At 38.2% G+C, this 21,653-nt stretch overlaps 1 non-coding gene across 1 annotated transcript; it reads right to left on the reverse strand.

Annotated features, from left to right (window-relative positions):
- Positions 1–427: 427 nt before the first annotated feature.
- Positions 428–509, reverse strand: TRNAS-GCU (transfer RNA serine (anticodon GCU)). The gene has a single exon. It is a non-coding gene; the product is annotated as a tRNA-Ser (tRNA).
- Between the last annotated feature and the right edge of the window lie 21,144 nt (positions 510–21,653).

The raw sequence follows: 21,653 nt of genomic DNA on the forward strand, positions 1-21,653 counted from the left end.
ACTATACTCCAATAAAAGTGAATAAATAAAAAATAAAATTACTATGAAAGAAAATAGAGATGAAAACTGCGTAGAGAAAAATTAGCAGGATAATGCCTTAAATAACCCATAATTTTGTGTACATTTCTCTATAGATCATTTTATCAGCTCCTCTGAATTTATTAGGCAATGTTTTTCTATGGCCCTCAATTAATTCTTCAATTATTTCCTCAATGGGGAATCCCTGCTCAGCAAAACTTGTAATGGAATGAAAAATTGGTGGGAGAATGAAACATGAATCAAGTATATCAGTTAACAAATTAAGTTCACAGCCATGACAAATGTTACTGAGGAAACAGAGAAAAGGGGGATTCGAAGGAATTACTCAGCTGAGTGATGAGTAAGGAATTAACTAACTGAAAATTAACTCTTCACAAACTCAGCCAGCCGACGAGGATGGGATTTGAACCCATGCGTGCAGAGCACAATGGATTAGCAGTCCATCGCCTTAACCACTCAGCCACCTCATCACATGGGAGCCTCACTTCTTCAACCTCTTCCTGCAGTACTCCCAGGCGATTCATAGCAATGTCTAATCACTCTTTTCCTGACTCACAGCCACAGTGTGAGTTAGGTGTCTTAAAGTAAATTTCACAACCACCACAAAACTGATGGACAGCACTTGGAGTGGTGAAGTTGCCTGGCAAATACCTCGTAACAGGTGGAACCACACCTGACACACATTGTTGGATGCAAGTCAGTCCTGGCTTGCAGACCCAGCTGTATGTGCCAGGGAGGCACACACCCCACCCGGACTTTCCCAGGGTCCCTCTGCCACTGCATTCCACATTCGAGGGACCGATTTCCTCACTCCTGATCAAAACTGCCAGGATCCCCATTTTCTGGGTGGTACCAGAATCCCTGCTCTGTGATTCCTTTCCATTTGCTTTTGTGATATGCCCACCAGCCAAGAAAAGCCCTCATATGTTTTAAATGTCATTTTTATTGGAGTATAGATGCTTTGCGATGTTGTGTTACTTTCTGCAGTACAATGAAGTGAATCAGCTATACGTATACATATATCCCCTCCCTCTTGGACCTCCCACTTCCCCCCATTCTGCCCATCGAGGTCATCACAGAGCACCAAGCTGAGCTCCCTGTGCTATACAGCAGGTTCCCACTAGCTATCTGTTTTATACATGATAGTGTATGTATGTTAATCCTAATCTCCCAATTCATCCCACTCCCCCTTCCCACCCCCCACCCCAAATGTCCAGTTCTCTACATCTGTGTCTCTATTCCTGCCCTGCAAATAGGTTCATCTGTACCAATTTTCTAGATTGGACATATATTTGTTAATATCCCCATTTGTCTTTTGTTATCCTCTCTAGGACTTAGCATTGATCAGTCTATGAAAAATCATCAACGCATGAGAACGTGTTTTGGAAAACAGTAGACAAGAGAAAGAGCCCTGATGGGAAGTTACTTGTATCCCAGCACAAGAGTGGCTTAGCTTGACTACCGTCAAGGCTGGGAATGGCCTGTGGGGTGGGAAATCCTGGATGCAGGAGGCAAGTTGCAGGTCCTGGTTGTTGCTCCTTCCTAAGCCCACTAGGGAAGCCTGGCTGAGCCCTTCCAGCTCTGACAACCTCTGGGATAAAGTGACCATCAAGAACCCTGGGGTCCCAGTTCGATCCCTGGCTGGGGAGATAGGATCCTGCAAGACTCGAAGCAAGGCCAAAAATAAAAATTAAAAAAAACAAAAAGAGGGCTTCCCTGGTGGCGCAGTGGTTGAGAGTCAGCCTGCCGATGCAGGGGACACCGGTTTGTGCCCCGGTCTGGGAAGATCCCACATGCCGCAGAGCGGCTAGGCCCGTGAGCCATGGCCGGTGCGCCTGCGCGTCCGGAGCCTGTGCCCCGCAACGGGAGAGGCCACAACAGTGAGAGGCCCGCGTACCACAAAACAAAAAAAAAAAAAGGAAAAAAAGCCCTCTTCCACTCTTGAGAGTTTGTGTACTTTCAAAAAAAATTTTTTTTTAGTTATCTATTTTACACATATTACTGTATATATGTCAATCCCAATTTCCCAATTTATCCCACCACCACCACCCCTTTTTCCCCCCATGGTGTCCATACGCTTGTTCTCTACAACTGTGTCTCTATTTCTGCATTGCAAACCAGTGCATCTGTAAGATTTTCTAGATTCCACATATATGCCTTAATATACGATATTTGTTTTCCTCTTTCTGACTTACTTCACTCTGTATGACAGTCTCTAGGTCCATCCACGTCTCTACAAATGACACAATTTCCTTCATTTTATGACAGAGTAGTATATTCCATTTTATATATGTGCCACATCTTCTTTAACCATTCATCTGTCAATGGGCATTTATGTTGCTTCAATGTCCTGGCAATTGTAAATAGTGCTGCAATGAACACTGGGGTGCATGTGTCCTTTTGAATTATGGTTGTCTCTGGGTATATGCCCAGTAGTGGGATTGCTGGGTCATATGGTAATTCTATTTTTAGTTTTTTAAGGAACCTCCATACTGTTCTCCATAGTGGCTGTATCAGTTTACATTCCCACCAACAGTGCAAGAGGGCTCCCTTTTCTTCACACCCTCTCCAGCATTTGTTGTTTGTAGATGTTCTGCTGATGCCCATGCTAACTGGTGTGAGGTGATACCTCACTGTAGTTTTGATTTGCATTTCTCTAATAATTAGTGATGTTGACCAGCTTCTCATGTGCCTCTTGGCCATCTGTAGGTCTTCTTTAGAGAAATGTCTCCTTAGGTCTTCTGACCATTTTTTCATTGGGTTGTTTGCTTTTTCAATATTAAGCTGCATGAGCTGTTTATATATTTTGGAGATTAATCCTTTGTCCGTTGATTTGTATGCAAATATTTTCTCCCATTGTGAGGGTTGTCTTTTTGTCTTGTTTATAGTTTTTTTTGCTGTGCAAAAGCTTTTAAGTTTGATTAGGTCCCATTTTTTTATTTTTGATTTTAATTTCCATTATTCTAGGAGGTGTGTTGAAAAAGATCTTGCTGTAATTTATGTCAAAGAATGTTCTTCCGGGCTTCCCTGGTGGCACAGTGGTTGAGAGTCCGCCTGACGATGCAGGGGACACAGGTTCATGCCCCGGTCCAGGATGATCCCACATGCCGCGGAGCGGCTGGGCCCATGAGCAAAAAAAAAAAAAAAAAGTAAAGGAAGGTTTGATGACAATGTTTAATCAAATAGAGAATACCAATATAGAGAAAAAATTATTAAAAAGAAGCTTAATTAAATTCTGGAGTTGAAAACCACAACTACTGCTATGAAAAGTTTGCTAGAGAAACACCATATTAGATTTGAACTAGCAGAAGAATTAATGAACTCACAGATAGATAAGTTAGAGAGTATGCAGTTCAAAGAAGAAAGATTTTTAAAAATGAAGAAAAATAAACAGAGCTTCAGAAAGAAATCAGACCCCTTTAAGTACACCAATATATGCATAATGTAGTTACCAGATGGAAAAAAGAAAGGAATAGAAAAATATTAAAATAAATAATGGAAAATTTTCTAAATTTGATGAAAACATTTATCTACATATCCAAGAAGCCCAATCAACTGTGAGTAGGATAAAAACAAAGTAATGCACATCAAGACATACCATGGTAAATATAATGAAAGCCAAGGACAAAAAGAAAATTTTGAAAGCACAGGAGAAAAATGATTCATTATGTACAAGTAAAACATTAGTAAATACAACAGCTAACTATGCATCAGAAACCAAGGAGGACAGAGGACAGTGGGATGACACATTCGAAATGCAGAAAGGAAAATATAACTGTCAACCAAGAATCTCATATCCAGCACAATATCTTTCATAAATCAAAAAGAAATAAAGTCATCTTCAGATTAAGAAAACAACAACCACACTGAGAGAATTTGTTGCTAGTGAATATGCCCTACAAGAAATACTAAAGAACGTTCTTAAGTCTGAAAGCAAGTGACTTCCGACAGTAATTTTAATCCACATGAAAAAAAGAGCAATAGCAGAGGCAATTATGTAATTATAAAAGAGAGTATAAATGCATATTTCTTTTCCATTCTTCTCTTAATTGATATAAAAAGAAATTTCAGGGCTTCCCTGGTGGCGCAGTGGTTGAGAGTCCGCCTGCCGATGCAGGGGACACGGGTTCGTGCCCCGGTCTGGGAGCATCCCGCATGCCGCGGAGCGGCTGGGCCCGTGGGCCATGGCCGCTGAGCCTGCGTGTCCGGAGCCTGTGCTCCGCAACGGGAGAGGCCACACAGTGAGAGACCCGCGTAACACAAAAAAGAAAAAAAAGAAATTTCATAAAGCAATAGTGTGTAATTGGGTCAGTAGGCCTGTAACATATAGAAATGTAATATATGTGTACAATCACAGCACAAAGGAGGGAACAGGGGCAATGAGGTATTGGGGCAGGGAAATTACACCAGCTGGTAATTTGAATCCACAGAAACAAAGAGAAACCAAGATGGTAAGAAAAAAGGTTAATGTAACACACTCCATGAATATATTCTTGCTCTCCTTTCTTCTCTCAGCTTCTTAATGACATAAAATTTTATAAAGTAATAATTATAATAATGTATTATAACTTATATATAAATGTAATATGTATAACTAATAGCAGCACAAAAAAAGCTAAGATAAATAGAGCAATGTAGGAGTAATATTTCTGTATATATCTGGAATTAAGTAAGAATAAGTTTGAAGTAGATTCTGGTAACAAAAGATGCATATATCATGTCTTAGAGCAAGCAATATAAGAAAATAAATAAATATATATAGTAGAAAAATTATTAAAGAAATCAAAATGTTACATAGAAAATGTCCATTTAGTGCAAAAGAAAGCAATAAAACTGGAATACAGAGGAAAATATATGAGGCATTTAAGAAAAAGGTAAAGTGACAGACAAATCCAACTCTTTTAATGATAACATTAAATGTGAATGAATTAAACAATGCAATCAAAATAATGGTTTAAAATGACAGAAAAGATACAATATGTGATCTACAGGAAACACACTTTAGATTCAAAGATACAAATAGGTTGTGAGTGAAAGGATGGAAGAAAAAAAAACATATCCTAAAAAAAGCAACCATAAAAAAGTCTGCTAAGGCTATAAAAAGTTCAGATAAATAGATTTTTAAAACAAGTGTTCCTAATCATAAGAAGGAACCTTTTATAATGATAAATAGGGTCAATGTATCAAAAAGACATAGCAATTATCCATGTATATGCATCTAACAACAAAGCCCCAATGTACATGAAGCAAAAATTGACAAAATCAAAGGGAGACATAAACAATTCAAACACAGTAGGTGGAAATTTCAGCACCCAAATTTCAATAAAGAATAGGACAACTAGAAAGATGATCAACAAGGAAATAAATCTAAGCAACGCTATAAAGCAATTAGACCAGCAGACACTTATAGAACACTCTACCTGCAACAGGGTGCACATCCTTCTCAAGGACCAATGGACTGTTCTCCAGGATTGACCATGTGTTAGGCAGTAAAATAAGCCTCAATAAATGTAAAAGAATTGGTATTATGCAAATTGTGTTTTCTGGCTGTAATGAAGTGAAATTAGAAAACAACAATGGAAAAAATGTTAGTAAACCAAAATATGTGGGGTGTAGACAATGCACTTAAGTCATCAATGGGTCAAATAAGAAATGACAAAGAAAATTAGAAAATATTTTGAGATGAAAGATAATAAGCGTACAACATACCCAAACTTGTGAAATACAGTTAAAACAGTGCTCAAATTTACATTTATAAATAAAAACATCAGAAGAGATATCTCAAATCGATAACCTACCCCTCACCTTAAGAAATTGGGAAAAGAAGTGAATTCTCTTGTGGTCCAGTAGTTAGGACTCTGTGCTTCCACTGCAAGGGGCATGGGTTCGATCCCTAGTAGAGACATAAGATACTGCATGCTGAGGGGCACAGCCAAAAATAAAAAAGGAAAAAGAAATTGGAAAAAGAAGAGAAAACTATACCCGTAGCAAGCAGAAGGATGGAAATAATAAAGGTTAGAGTGAAGACTAATGAAATGGTGAATAGCTATAACACCAAAAACACAAGGAATCAGAGAGTCAATGAATGGAAATTCATCAAAAGTAAAAACTCCTGTGTTTTAAAGGGTACCATCAGGAAAGGAAAAGGCAACTGAATTGAATGCGAGAAAATATTTGCAAATCCTAAATCTGAAATTTGACTCTAGATTAAATACAGAACACTTCCAGCTCAATAATAAAAAAGACAAATAATCAGAAGTGGGCAAAGCATCTGAATAGATATTTGTATAGACATACAGATAGTCAATATGCACATAAAAAGATGTTCCAAATCATTAGATATCTTAGAGTTAGAAATAAAAACACAATGAGATACTATTTCACACCCATTAGTGAAGCTATTTTGGGTGAACCTGCAAAGTAATTTAAACCCTCATTCATTGCTAATGGCAATGTTGTATTAACCATGCCATTTATTTCCTATATCTTGATGCTTTGACATCTTGGGCTGTGCTGACCCTGGAGAGACTGCCCTTTCCAGGGTTAGCTAATTTCTAGAGGTAGCAGATAAATTGCTTGGGGGTGTGTCTTGCATATGCAAATATTCTAACATTCATTTTAAGCAATGTATGCAAACAATCTATCAATAACTTCATCTTATTCAACCAATCCAGAGCCCACAGCCCCAACTACCTGCTTTACCTGGCTCTCACACTACCTTGTGGGCTACAACCCACCTGCCATAATGACCCAGGGGCTAAGTACCAGACAACCAGGGACAGCCCCTATTCTCCAGAGTAGGCTCAAATCATTAAAATTAGCTAATTCTAAACCTGTTCACCATGCCTCACCTGTTTCTTCTCTTGCACACATTTTTTCCTCACTCCTCACTCTTCTCTGGCTTCTGACCAACACTGGTGCTTCCCCATGTGGCCCCGCCCAGGGTATGGCAGGCTCCTCCCACTTGGAATGTGTGATATAACAAACATCTTTTCAAGGGCAGTCGTCTCCTGATCTGTCAGACTTGTCATACCTAAATAATAATAAAACCTGTATCTAAAAAAGAATGTATGGTGATGCATCTGCTTTGGAAAACAGTCTGGTAGCTCTTCAAATGGTTGAACACAGAGTTACATATGACACGATGATTCTACTCCTAAATATACAGCTGAAAGAAATGGAAATATATGTCCACGCAATACACAAATGTTCACAGCAACATTACTCATAACAGGAAATAAGTTAAAGAATTCAAATGTCCATCAACTAGTGAATGAATACATAAATGTGGTATATCCATGCAGTGGAACAGTAGTTGTCAATAAAAAGGAATGGAGTTCCAATACACTCTACAACATGGATGGACCTTGGAAACATATTAAGTGAAAGAAACCAATGTATTCCATTTACATGAAATGTTCATAAAAGGCAAAATACTGAGACGCCAGAAAAATTAGGGCTGAGGAGACTGGAAGGAAATGGAGATTGAGTGTTAGTGAACAGACTTTTTTTAATTTTTTAAAAATGGACTGTAGTAATAATGAACATACTAAAACAACTGAATTATGTACTTGAAATGCGTGAATTATATGATATGTGAATTACATTATAAATCTGTGATAAAAAATGTTACTATAATTCATCACATTAAAAAAATAAAGGATAAATAAATATAATAAGTCAATAGAACTGAAATAGCATTTGACAAATTCAGCATGCATTTATGATTAAAAAAATAAAGAATTCACAGCAAACTAGAAAAAGAATGACAGTTTCTATATAAAGTACCTACTAATCACTACAGCTAACATCATATCTAACGGAGGAAGAAAAAGAAAAGAGACCTGTATAACATTACATGTAGCGGCTTGATAGAACACAAATGTCCATTAACGAGAAAAGAGTCGAAATCAGTTGTGGTCTCTTCATGTAATGCAACGCTACTTGGCAATAAAATGTACACACTGCTTACATATGCACCAACATGGATGAATCTCAGAATCATGTTTAATGAAAGAGGCTAGAAGCAAAATGAGTATGTGCTGTAAGATTCCATATGCATGAATTTCCAAACCGGCGAAACTAAGGTATAGTGATAGAAATTAGGGGAGTGGTTCCCTGGTGTGGCAATTGGGATTAACTTGGAACTTTGAGGAGTGCTAGAAAAATATTTTGTTTTCAGTGGTGACTACACTGGAATACACATTAGACAAAACTCATTGAACTGTACACTTAAAACTGATACATCTTCTTCTATGTAAGTATACCTAAATAATGCCAACAAAGAACCATTAATCCACAATATGAAACCTGGAAGACAATGAGAATGGCACAAATATTTACTCAAATAGAGCATTTACAAAATTGAGTTGACTTTGGAGAGATTCCTTGTAACCTCCTGGTCCAAGGACATAATGGCTGACAATACAGTTCAATGAAATACACAGCTTCAATCTCTTCCCTCAAATTTCAGTCTACAACTCATTGCCATTTGTATTACTATTTACTTGATCCAGCTTTAATTTAGCTATAGAAAATATTTTTCTGGTAAGTCAATGTGTATGTTTTATATTCACCTTTCTGAAAATAAAAATAATTCATTATTTCCTTACCTTATTTCCTAAAATCGGATGCAAATATATGGACCACATATTTAAAAATATATTACTCGAGTGCCTCAAATAACTTCCACTTCAGCTTCCCTCGGTTGATTTAGGCATTCTCATGTAAAAAGCATTTTGCTTACTGTTAGTAATAGCATCAAAAAAATGTTCATCTCCACACATTGTTCAATCGCAATGAAAAAGAAGATACTTGAATCACGTACAGTAAAATGTCTAAGCAGCGCTTCTCTGGTGCTTTCAAATGCCGCAGTCGTAAATAAGGAGTCAGAAGCAACCTCTGAAGAGGTTTACACTTAAGCTTGGCCATAGCACTCTGGTGATTCATTAGGGTGGCCACGCTAGCCTGATAGAAAGAACTCGGGGGACAAAGATGATTGGTTTCTTTCTTTTCTTTTCTTTTCCGAGCTCGTTTCAGACAGAACACGAGCATAAACAGCCACATCTGAAGACACACCAGGTGCTGCCCACAGCAGCTGCAGCAACAAGTCAAAGGCCATGAAGTCCACCTAGGAAAAATGCCAAAGAGTGACGGGTCGTCAGAGTCCTCGATACACATTTTGCAGTTAAGAATGAGTATGTTAAGTAGCATCAGTTTTAGGAAAAAACATACAAAATATACAGAACACAGCACTGGGAGATCTTTTCCATCCTCTTTATTCAGACACCTGGATGAAAGGCACTTTGAAAGAGAGAAAATTGCAGCTGGTGACTAGGACACGTTATTTGGATTTTGAGCTAATGTGAAAGTGTTTGAAAAAATAAACGCTTTCTATATATAGATACATACACATATATATACATATATGTGTGTGTAATACATTAATATTACTGTTCCAATATATTGTTTGTTTTACTATTTGTAAGGAAAGACTAGTGAGTTAAAGACTTAATTTCTGCTTTATCAATTAGTGTTGGATCTCCCATTAAGGGGCATATTAGGGTCTACAGCAAGGGCTGGGCTGATGAATTTCATAAAATCAGCTTCATATCTCTGAAAGGAAGAGTTATAATGCTACAGTAGCTTTAATATTCCTTCTCACTTCTCATTCTGTTGAGTAATTCACTAATAAGCCGTCATTTTGGTCTCTTTTTCCCCACAAAGTGTGCATCGATATTGTTTCTGTATTCTGAGCTCCCTATAGAACTTAAAAGACAGCAAGTCCCTGAGATGGTTTCTTTCTCTGAGAAGTAGGTTGATTGACATTTCACGTATTGTTTAGTCTTCTAGGTTGAAATTTGAAACAAACATCACATCTCACTAATGAGAAATCTTCCTCAAATAATGAATTTTTCCTGTCATCGTCTATGTACATGTACAGGAGGAAAACATGTACAGGAGGAAAACATGTACAGGAGGAAAACATGTACAGGAGGAAAACATTTTCCCCCAAATTACTCTGCAAGCCTAATATGAAGTACACACTAGTCTTCAATCCATGGCAGAGGTTAAGCTACTTAGCTGTTCGGGGAGTAATGATTTGAATTTGACTTTAACGTAGAAAACAGCTACAGAACATTTTCCATTTAGAATGAATGTAGTTTAAATGAGGTTTACTTTGAGACCATAGTTATAAGGCACCTTCTGTTTAGAAATCCTGCTGTTTGGATGTGATTTTAGTCCAGAAAAGCTGCAGTTATAAATTCCATTTTCTTCAGGACACCGCCATGTGAAGGAGGCTTCTGAGCAGAACACTCGCTGTTACCGTTCGCAGAACTGCCTCCTGAATGTGCTTTCAATTAGGAAATCTCAGGAAGTTCGTTTTAAAATTCAAAAATCCCAGTTCAACTCTGGCACTTTGAATTATCAGCCTACTTTGAAATGCAGTCCTTCCTGTTCTTGATCTTGGAAGTCATCCAAATAGGAGAAAAGAAAAGAAAAATCACATGCGAGGAAGGAATTTTAAAATTATCCATTTAAAAGAATTTTGTGCCAAAAGGACAGATGGTATAGCTGACACACACAGGGTCATGTATCTTTTGGAAATCTAATCACACTCTTCGTCTTCCACGGTAAATGATTCTATCCATAAAGCGCTCGTAACAGTATGGAAAGAAATGAAGCAACGAGTATAAATCTGTGTTCTAATCACTCAGGAGGCAGAGAAGGGAGCCTGGAAAGTTAGCAAATGAAAGAAAGAAAAAAGCACAATAAAGAAGCGTCACAAGACCATCATCCTTCCATTCCAGCCACTGAAAAGCACAAGGACTTACAACATGAAAACCTATGCCACTTTCAATTTGTTGTAATTCCTTCTTCATCTGGTTCAAATAAGCCCTGTTTCAAAAAAAATCTCTAGTAATCATCGTATTGACACTTCATCTACACTGAGTGCTAATGAGCCAGGATTTTTCTGCCATCATTTTTACCCAGGAGCCCACACGGTCACAGCCCATCAAAGAAACCGCGCCAGGCACCCTTTCAATCTAAACACACTTGTCCTCCTTCCGCAGTTTCTGTTTTCAAGGGTAGGGGGTTATTTGTTCCTAAATATCTTTTTCCCTACTTGATTTCAATTGTCTACATGACTTGTAGTGAAATGAGGCGAGAATAAAAATGTTCCCTTCACTGTCAATTTGTGTCTTTCTCTATCCTTTCTAAAATCTGATGATGTTCATTTAGACCAAGCCCTTTAGAAGAAATTCTCCCTCAGCAGCCATCTACATTGATCTTAAAATAAATTACCGGAAATTTTCTGGGTAGAGGAGACAAAAATATTGTCATGAGAGACAAATAAAGAACTTCTAGTAAAAAAAAAAAAAAGAGCCCTCAAATGTCTAGAAGCTACTGAGCAAATCTAGTTTATATTTTCAATATTAATGGCACTTCCCTAGCTATACCTTACTGATGTTTTTTTCTTTTCCCTAACTTTGTAAAAATCATCACTGCCATACAATTTTTCTTTCTATATTTTTTGAGATCTGAAGCTGGTGTGTATACTAAGGGAGATAGTCAAGCATTATTTTGAAGATGATGACTCCTATTATATTCTCCATTAAGGTATTTTCATTGTTTACATGATAGAAATTCAAAAAAAGAGAGAATCATTAAGCTGTGTCATTACTACCCCCTGCCCTTCCAAGAAACAACAAACATAGTCATCTAAACTGATATATATAAATATATATATAAGCATACATATATACATATATGTAGCACATATATTATACATATGTGTGTGTATACTGAAATTTATTTCCAGTAAAGAGATGAGCATTTTTCTCAGTCTGCAGATGTTTCTTGTCATTTTTCTGTCTCTCTGGGTTACTCAGCTTGGATCACAGCTATTCTGGGTGAGCGTTTTGAGAGGGGAGGAGAGCCAGTTACTTTTCCCCTGAGTTCAGATCACATGGGATTGAGAAGAAAAAAATAATAGTGTTTTTCCACCAAGCACTTTGCCACCTAGATCAGAATTGGACTACATTTCCGCTATGGAATTGAACTCCAGAAATAGAGTTGTTTCTATATATTCTTATATTTTTCTGTTGTAGTTATCTTACTCACCTAGTAAGCATTCTTGTCAAAATATTTCAGTGTTGAACTGTGTAGAAATGAGACTTGTCTTCTCCAAGTCTGGATAATTTGGGTTGCAAAGAATTAGAGAAGTAGAGTGTTCAAAAACTCGCTCAAACACACAAAAACATGCCCAAAAGTCAAAGGATGATGCTAGAGCAGGTAGAAATGGAAGGTGAGGAGGTAAAAATAAATAAAGATATAGATCCCCCCTTTATCTTTTTTTTGTCTTCAAGTCCAGTATAGTGATGCTAAAATAATGTATCACCCATGTCTTAATGAGTTAGCACCCTAGAGCAATGTCAGGTATTTCAATGCATAGTCTTTTCTAAGTATTTCAGACACTGACTGTAGGACTTTACTCAGTAAAAGGACTGCTGTGTCCTGACATACAACTCCTCAAAAGATATGCAATATTTTCTGCTTCCACTTCACATCTGTCCAGTCTCTTCCAAACTTACACTGTTTCAGGAGTCTGACGCATTGCTGCACAGTTCACATTGCAGATTGAATGATCAGTTCTCTGGATTCCCCTTAACTCCACTTAGCAGCACTCTTTGATACGGTTGATTGACGCAGCCTCAGAACGGGTTCTCTGCTTAGCCTCAGGGAAGCCACCCTCTCTTTGTTCTCCTCCCCCTCGGTGACATCTCCTTTCAGTTTCTTCTCTATTTCACTTCATCCACTTAACTTGTAAGCATTGAAATGACCCAGGGTTCAGGGCTTGAATGGCTTCTCCTTTCAACCTGCACCCAACCCCTAGGAAACTTGATGCCGTCTCATGGCTTTAAATGTCCTCTATTCACTGAAGACTCCCCAATTTATTTCTTCATCCCAGGCATCTCCCCTGAATTCCAAACCTATATATATCCAATCGTTTTTACATCTCCACTTCTGTATATAATCTCAGACTTAACAGGGCTGCAGCGGAGGTGACTCGGTGATTGCCAAAGGTTTGGCTTTTACCTAAAGTATAGAGCTGATGAGAAAGAGGAGATCGGTCAGGGATGGCATTTCCCTCTCCTAATGTCATGTCTAGGTGGATGGATGTCCCTAAGTCTGGGTGGTGAAATGGAGCTGGAAGCATTGTTGTTCCCTAACAGGCTGGGGGTAGGTATAAAATAGGATTTACTACTCTGTCTACTGGGGAAGGACAACAAGGTGATCATGAAGTCACAGGGTGGTAGATCCATGAAATAGACACAGTTCTTAAGGGAAGTGCCCAAAGAATTGTCCAACCTGGACGTCTACGCTGTATTACATGTGAGTGAGAAAGAAATTTTTATTGTGTTAATTCATGATATTGTTGAGAAATGTGTTACAGCATTAACAATAATACCTTAATCACTAGAGTCTAGCGCACATACAAAAAACAAATTCCTGATTTACTTCCTTATCCAATCCACCCAAAAAACAAAGGGATTCTGATTATCTATCAGTTACTTAGGTTAAAAATCTTGTAGCGATCCTGGACTCCTTTCTCTCTCATATGTCGCCTCCAATTTACCTACAATTCCTATTAGAACAACCATTAAGATATATCCTCTGATCTATGCATCATCGTACCTTGTATTAACTACTGTAATACGGTTTAAATTCATCCTTGCTGCTTCCACCCTGGCCCACCTATAATATTCTTTAATTTAGTGACGTTCCTCATAAGCAAGTCAGTCAGATATTGCTAGGCAGATTCCCAGTGAAGCAGACTCAGAGAGAGGGTAGGGGAACTTGAAGGAGGTTTATCAGAAAGCATTCTGGGCATCATTGTCTCTGCAGGAGGAAGAATCAGGGTGGGACAGAGGGAGAAGCTGAGCGGCAATGCAGTCTCAGTGACAACCTCAGCCAAACCTGTAGGAGCCCTGAAATTGCCGGGGCCTTAAGTAGTGGTTCCAGGTTTGGGCAGCAAGACTGTGGTTTTATATTCTCACACCAGCCAGCCATGTTGCTGTCTGCCCCCAGGAATGAGGGATGGCCTTGGCAAGGCACGTGTCTCCAGGGAAGGCAATTCTAGGAGGGCACTGATGGCTGAGAGCTTTCTGCTGACAACATTTTCATCCCTGTAGGAGTAAGAACTTTGGTTCCGAAGTACATTGTCCACTACATCAACTCATGTTACTTCTGTGCTGAAAACCTTTTGGTGGCTTCTGACATTCCTCAGATTCAAGTGCACGGTCCTTTGCAGGGCTATGATGACCCCTTTGCGCTCTGACTACTGTCTCTCAGTAATATACCCTCATCCATTATGCTTCAGCTCCACTGCGCTATCGCTCTCCCTTGGGTGCGTCAATCACAGCCCCACTTCAGGACTTTTCCACCTGCTGTTCCCTCTGCCTGAATTTTTATTCATATGTCATGGATTGGTTCCTTGCTTTAGTTCGGGGATTGGAAGTTACTTTTCTATAAAGGGCTAGATAGTAAATATTTATGGCTGGGCGCCATGTGGTCTCTGTCACAACTACTGTAACCCAAAGCCTGTGACGATATGTGACTGAATGAGTTTGGCTGTGTTCCTATCAAACTCTACTTACAAGAACAGTTGGCTGTATTTGGACTATGGGAAATAGTTTGCAGACCCCTACATGGGTCACAGCTTGGCTCTAAAGTGGCCTCCTCTGAAAGCAGTATAGCAAGTTGTTTAGGATGTTTGGTTTAGAATCCACTTGCTTTGGTGTTTCTTTGGCCTCTGACAAAGATCTTCTGTCTAATTTTCAGTTTCTCTTTGCCTTAATATCCAAAATGGGGATTATAATAATATCTTCTACCTAGGGTTTTGTCGACGGTCAAATGAGAGAGTACATACTAAACAATCGTAACAGTCAAAGCACCTACCCATGACTCTCAGTTTCCTCATATTACTGAGCACTTACTACCTAACCTGTATGGATTTAATTATTAAGGTAGCTATTATTCAGATACTACCTCTCCCCCTACCCCACTAGAATAAAGTAGGGAGTATCTTGAGTCACTGCTGAATTGTCTGATCCTATCAACATGCCTTACAAATTGCAGACCCTCGGTAAATGTTTTTTGAGTAGATGCATGAATTAAGTGAGTGCTGTACCTTGAGGTACAGTCTCTGAAATTAGATCCAAGAGACGTGAGTTCTCGTTCCAAATACGTGAGTAGCTTTGGTTTTGGCCAAAACTAAGATATACTGTCCAATGGAGGGAGAAGACCAAGTACTGAGCCTTTTAAAGGAAACCTCAGTCTTACGCCTCAAGACAATCCGCATTTTCTTTCGTTTTAAGCTTTAACTTAAATGTAGGCATATATATTCAACAGTGGGATTCAGTAAGCTGCTACGTTGTCATACGTATAGTATTTCACCCTTGGGGCTTGGCTATATAGTGTCAACATTCCTGAACTAGCAGCATTGTGATGACTTCCTGGAGACACACGAGGCTCTTTAACGCTCTTGGGATCCGACTGATCTGGGCATAACCTAAGAAATGTATTAAATAAATCTTAACAGTTCTACTTTATCTTGTTTACAAGTCATAAGCCCTATTACACTTAACTGAACTTTAAAAATTGTGACAATCTCTGCCTTATTGTGGTTTCGAGGGGAAAAATTAGAGTGATTTTTATTTACAATACTCCCTACTGCATGGAAACTAGAAAACCCTCTCTCCTCCATCTGCATATCAAAGCCTTACCCAGTGATGGACACTTAGGTTGCTTCCATCTCCTTGAGGATTTGGGGAGGCGGAAGGGTAAGCTGGGACGAAGTGAGAGAGTGGCACGGACATATGTACACTACCAAACGTAAAATAGATAGTAGCACAGGAAGATCAGCTAGGTGCTTTGTGACCACCTAGAGGGGTGGGATGGCGGTGTGGGAGGGAGACGCAAGAGGGAGGAGATATGGGGATACATGTATAGCTGATTCACTTTGTTATACAGCAGAAACTGACACACCATCGTAAAGCAATTATACTCCAATAAAGATGTTAAAAAAAAAAAAAAAAAAGCCTTAACCAGCTTCTATTCTACTCCCCTGCATTACTGCTGAATTCTATAGTAAACTCCATTCTCTAAAGGTCCCAGCTCTACCCTGACCACTGGTTTTAAAAGGCAGTCCTTGGGCTTCCCTGGTGGCGCAGTGGTTGAGAGTCCGCCTGCCGATGCAGGGGACGCGGGTTCGTGCCCCGGTCCGGGAAGATCCCACATGCCGCGGAGCGGCTGGGCCCGTGAGCCATGGCCGCTGAGCCTGCGCGTCCGGAGCCTGTGCTCCGCAACGGGAGAGGCCACAACAGTGAGAGGTCCGCGTACAGCAAAAAAATAAATAAAAGTAAAAAAATAAAAATAAAATGCAGTCCTCTCAACACTCCCAATATTTTTATTCTTTCCACTTCTTTATTTATATTTTTTTCATAAAGGGCTTATCACCTTTTAACACGCTTTAATAATGTATTCCTTTCGTACAACCTCATCCTTTGTGTATGGCCTGTCTCCCTAGGATAAGTTGCCCAGGATGGGAATTTGTCTGTGTGAGTCACTGATACATCTTGCTTACCTTGAACAGTATCTGACACATAGGAGGCTCTCGATAATTAGTTAATATACTGTCATTAGCAGGTTATCATTCTGTTCATTTTTTATTTCATTCATTTTTCGCACAGATTAAAAGGAATGAAATTGGGTCATTTGTAGAGACGTGGATCGACCTAGAGTCTGTCATACAGAGTGAAGTAAGTCAGAAAGAGAAAAACAAATATTGTATATTAACGCATATATGTTGAATCTAGAAAAATGGTACAGATGAACCTATTTGCAGGGCAGGAATAGAGTTGCAGACATGAAGAATGGACATGTGGACACAGGGGGGATGAATTGGGAGATTAGGATTGACATATATACACTACCATGTGTAAAATCGATAGCTAGTGGGAACCTGCTGTATGGCACAAGGGAGCTCAGCTCGGTGCTCTGTGATGACCTAGATGGGTGGGATAGAGGGGTTGGGAAAGAAGTCAAGGAGGGACGGGATATACATATACATAGAGCTGACTCACTTCGTTGTACAGCAGAAACTAACACAACATTGTAAAGCAACTATACCCCAATTTAAAAAAAAAATAACTAATTTGGAGAAACAAGGAGAGTGACATCACTGGCCATCTGAATGGCAGTAAGAGTGAATGACCTATTCCACTGCATTTGTCACTATGTACAAAACAGGCCTGATCTATAAGTAATAACACCTAATTCATGATACAGCATGGCCTTTTGATATTTTACTATAAGTAAACTTAGGCTGAATATAGGTCTAAGTCCTTGATCATTTTGTTAATATTAAACATAGAATATTTAGAAAATATAGTTATGAAAGCATGTACACATTTTAAGAACCAGATTTAAACCTGATTCTCTCAAGGTAAAGGGAATAAATTATTATCATTTGAAAAAATATATATATATATATTTTTTTTTTTTTTTTTTTCCTTTTGAGAACCCTGAAGAAAGTACTTGGGAAAAAAAATTGTATGCAAGCTTTTTTTTCCCCAAAATTTTAGACCATAAAACTGAGGAATGGGCTTCCCTGGTGGCGCAGTGGTTGGGAGTCCACCTGCCAATGCAGGGGACACGGGTTCGTGCCCTGGTCCGGGAAGATCCCACATGCCACGGAGTGGCTGGGCCCGTGAGCCATGGCCGCTGAGCCTGCGCGTCCAGAGCCTGTGCTCTGCAATGGGAGAGGCCACAACAGTGAGAGGCCTGCGTACCGAAAAAAAAAAAAACTGAGGAATACTGAATCTCTTCTCAACATCCATCCCCCAAGCAAATGCCAAGGGCTATATTACAGAAATATTAGAAACTCAATAAACATTCACTGAATGATTGATCCAATAAATGTCTAAATCAATGTGGCTTAGGGAGATTCATCTCTCACAACAGTGATAGAGATACTGCCATAGGTTTTTGTGGTTGTTACTTGTTTTTGTATTCAATGTAGGATGGATCTTTTTATTAATATGTGTTATAACATTTTATTTGAAGAAATAGTAACCTCTGTATAGGAACAAGTATTCAGCTCCAATAACCCTAAGTGAGGTATTAGCTCAAGTGAGTATTTTCAGTAGCTCTGAGGCATCTGCCCTGCTGGGCCAAACTAAAGTTTTGGGGAAAGAAATGATTACTCCAGTACACTGGGCTTTACAACCACTTTTGGAAATCTTTCAGCAGCAACATAGAATTATATTTACTGTATTAACTTTTCTAAGAGATTGAATTTCATTCTCCTCTTCAGGAGAAAAAGAAAGGTAAAGTGTATCATTATTATTGCAAAATTGCAAAGTTAGGGAAAGTTTGAATAACATCTGTACGATAATTAAAAGATTTTTTAAGGGAAAACATTCAACTCAAAATATATCTAATGTCATTTTAATTATAGAAATGAGAAAATTCTGAGGTTTTAAAACCAAGCTTCCTGTCTTGACTTGAAATTATATCTAAATGAATCAAGGTAGATCACTGTTTATCCTACCCATAAAAATTTCTAAGAGCAAATATTTTGCATTGTTTTGGTTTATCTTCAAATTATAAAGTATCTGGAATATTGCTTTTATGTTCACATAAATTCTCTTGCTTTATTAATAGATTACTGAACTCCAAGGGAGAGAGTGATTCAGTGGTCCAAAGATAAAACAATGGCATGATTTGGGATTACTACAGCTTCAAAATAATGTATGGCTAAGTCCAAAGGTAATCACATAGACACAAGTTATAAATACAGTAAGTTTTAAATGGCAGAATAATTCTAATCAATTCTATGAGAGCTAACAGACAATATAAATCTATTTACAGAATATTGAAATTTTCATCACACAACTGCTGAGTGTGGTTTAGACCATCTATTTTTAATAAACCTTAAAATCATTTAAACATGTAGTCTGCATTTTTAAACTCTTAACATTACTTCTCTAGTTTGGGAATTTTTTCATTAAAAAATAAATTTTGTGAGGATAATAAAATGCATTCTAACACAAGTATATTCTAAGTGTTTTATTTAAGTGAAAATCTACAATTCAACATCCTAAACCTGCCATTTCCAACATATTTTCTTAATTCTATCTACCCACAGCGTAAACCTAAGCTGTTTCTCCAAAGCTCCCTGGTCCCTGAAGAAGAAATTTCCCTGAATCAAATCTCCATAGTTTTACTTTTAACTCGAGTTTAAGATAAACTTCCAGCCAATCTGAATTATGCAAATTTCTGGTGCTGTCTAGTATCACATGCAAATAAGCATCAACTGTGTACTTCTGGCAAAACGTGCTAACCTAAGCAGATCTCAAATGTTATAAAATATACTCATTCTTCCTCCTTTTCCCTCCTGCTTCTTCACTCTACCCTTCTTCTAACCTCCCTCCCTTTCTTTCTTCCTCCTGTCTTTTTTCTTTTTTGATTTATCAATTTATTGTAACCACAGTTGACCAACATTTCCTTTTCAGATGCAACATTTAATAAGTCCAGTGTTTAAGCTCTGGAGGAGCATTAAGTTTTTTGTTATTAATTACAAGTTTCAACGTCTATAAATAGATTCTAAGGCTGTCACTGTGTCAGATTTTAATAAAATGAAATTTTTACCACATTTATGCTTCATATAAAGTTCAAAATAAATGATACGCTAAAAAGTATACATTGTAAAAAAATAAATAAAAATTATACATTGTAGAAATACTAGGGTAATTTTTTTATAATTATAGCAAATAACTATGAAACATGCATACAATTCTTATATAAAGACGTTACCTGTCTTTCATCTGTCAGTGTTGATATTCGTAAATTTACAGGCCCATGGATTAATTGATGCAGTGAATATTAAAAATTCTCTCCTGAGGAGACTTGGGGAAACATACCTATGGTTTAGTAAGGGGGAGGGGGTGATAGAAAATGGAAAACTGAAGTCTGGAGGGAATCACAGGCCAACGTCCCACCCTTGGAACACACACACTCACACACATTCACATTCACACACTCACACACACATACACAGTAATTTGGGTTGTACAGGAAAGTCTCATGGTAATTAAACAGTAAGCACCTCCTCTGGTTGGCTACTGTATATAGGATGAACTATTCATTTTTTCTGGGTGGAAAATCTGAGCTATGTCGTGTGTTTGAATCATCAGTATGTCTGGATTTCTGGATTTGAGCTTCTCAGTCTCTCCAGGCTATCAGTATTTCAAGAGTGTTTCTTAAGTATGGGCTGATCATTGGGTCTTGAGTGGGCAGTAGCTCTCAAATGGACACTTTATCTGAAGCAGTGTGAACTTTTGGCTCTCAGCATACAAGCAGTGTTCCTTCATTATGAAAACTGTCTCATCCCAAATTCCCTTAGCAGATACTAGATCTTTGCTCGATTCACATCTCACCCTTCCCCTGCTATCTCCAACCACCAAGAGATAAGCCACAATATAGAGTGGAAAGATCATGGCTCTTCTTTGTCTACCTCGTGGCCTGTCTTTATTTTCTTCCTCACAAACCTGTCCTAATACCCCCCCTTTCCACTCCTTACCTTTGTCAATAAGGCCTGGGATAAGGTCCTATGCTTTGCAGTTTAAAAACCAACGTGATGGACAAATACTGTCGCTTATAAGTAGAATCTAAAAAATACAACAAACTGGTGAATATAACAAAAAAAGAAGCAGACTCACAGATACAGAGAACAACCAGTGGTTACCAGTGGTTAGGAGGGAATACGGGGGTGGGTGAGTGAGAGGCACAAGCTCTCACTTGTGAGCACAAGCTCACACTTGGATGTGAGATAAGCTCAAGTGTGTATGGTACAACATGGGGAATAGAGCCAGTATTTTGTAATAACTGTAAATGGAAAGTAACCTTTAAAAATTGTATAAAAATATTTTTAATTAAAAAATAAAAAGTAAGATCATTAATTTAAAAAAAAAGAAACAACTAGAATACAAACTTGAAATCCAGAGTCAGATATGTAGGATTTGGAGTTTCTCTTTAGTCCTTACTAGCAGTCCTTGGGCAAGTCACTTCAACTCTCTAAGTCTTAGTTCGCACCTTTAAAATGATGATAAAAATACCCACCTCAGGTTTATTGTGAGTTATGTGACATGACGTCTGACTTAAATTCCTTAGGACAGAGCTGGAAATAGGCAAAGCACATAATAAAAGGTAGCTGGTATCATTTTTAATGTGCTAAATTTATATTATTACTATTAGTTGCTTAAATATTAATTAACTGAAGTAATCAGGTACAAATAAAGCCTACCAGAGCTTTTAAAAATCAGTGAAAATTAGATGTGTCTAAACGTACGAGCATGACGTAAAAACAGATTCAGTTGGAAACTCTAAGAACTATACCTAAGCATTTTGCAAGTGGATTAGTAGTAGTCAGCTTCCTTGAGCTGTTCCTCTATTTCAGGTTTATTCTACTGCAACAATGTAACCGAGATTTTGAACTTTACAACTCATAGAAATTAAAATATGCAATGTTCAATAGCGCATACTAT

The sequence above is a fragment of the Neophocaena asiaeorientalis genome, unplaced genomic scaffold (assembly GCF_003031525.2).
Source record: "Neophocaena asiaeorientalis asiaeorientalis breed wild unplaced genomic scaffold, Neophocaena_asiaeorientalis_V1.1 scaffold7, whole genome shotgun sequence".
In the NCBI taxonomy this organism is placed as follows: domain Eukaryota; kingdom Metazoa; phylum Chordata; class Mammalia; order Artiodactyla; family Phocoenidae; genus Neophocaena; species Neophocaena asiaeorientalis.